Genomic DNA, 1,197 nt, shown 5'->3' on the forward strand with positions numbered 1-1,197 from the left:
TAAATAGGTGTCTGATTTAGATAACTCTAGGTGTCATATTTAGATAAATAGGTGTCAGAATTAGTTAAATAGGTGTCAGATTTAGATAAATACCTGTCAGATTTAGATAACTAGGTGTCAGATTTAGATAACTAGGTGTCAGATTTAGAAAACTCTAGGTGTCAGATTTAGATAAATATGTGTTAGATTTAGATAACTCAAGGTGTCATATTTAGATAAATAGGTGTCAGATTTAGTTAAATAGGTGTCAGATTTAGATAAATACTTGTCAGATTTAGATAACTAGGTGTCAGATTTAGATAACTCTAGGTGTCAGATTTAGATAACTCTAGGTGTCAGATTTAGATACATCTAGGTGTCAGATTTAGATAACTCTAGGTGTCAGATTTAGATAAATAGGTGTCCGATTTAGATAACTCTAGGTATCAGATATAGATAAATAGGTGTCTGATTTAGACAACTAGGTGTCAGATTTAGATAACTCTAGATGTCCAATTTAGATAACTCTTGGTGTCAGATTTAGACAACTAGGTGTCAGAATTAGATAACTCTTGGTGTCAGATTTAGATAACTCTAGGTGTCAGATTTAGATAAATCTAGGTGTCAGATTTAGATAACTAGGTGTCAGATTTAGATAACTCTAGGTGTCAGATTTAGATAACTTGAGGTGTCAGATTTAGATAACTAGCTGTCAGATTTAGATAACTCTAGATGTCGGATTTAGATAACTCTAGGTGTCAGATTTAGATAACTAGGTGTCAGATTTAGATAACTCTAGGTGTCAGATTTAGATAACTATAGATGTCAGATTTACATAACTAGGTGTCAGATTTAGACAACTCTTGGTATCAGATTTAGATAACTCTAGGTGTCGGATTTAGATAACTCTAGGTGTCAGTTTAGATAACTAGGTGTCAGATTTAGATAACGCTAGGTGTCGGATTTAGATAACTCTAGGTGTCAGAATTAGATAACTTTAGGTGTCAGATTTAGATAACTTTAGGTGTCCGATTTAGATAACTCTGGGTGTCAGATTTAGATAACTTTAGGTGTCCGATTTAGATAACTCTATGTGTCCGATTTAGATAACTCTAGGTGTCACATTTAGATAACTAGGCGTCAGATTTAGAAAACTCTAGGTGTCAGATTTAGATAAATATGTGTTAGATTTAGATAACTCAAGGTGTCATATTTAGA

Source organism: Salvelinus fontinalis, chromosome 17, assembly GCF_029448725.1.
Source record: "Salvelinus fontinalis isolate EN_2023a chromosome 17, ASM2944872v1, whole genome shotgun sequence".
In the NCBI taxonomy this organism is placed as follows: Eukaryota; Metazoa; Chordata; class Actinopteri; order Salmoniformes; family Salmonidae; genus Salvelinus; species Salvelinus fontinalis.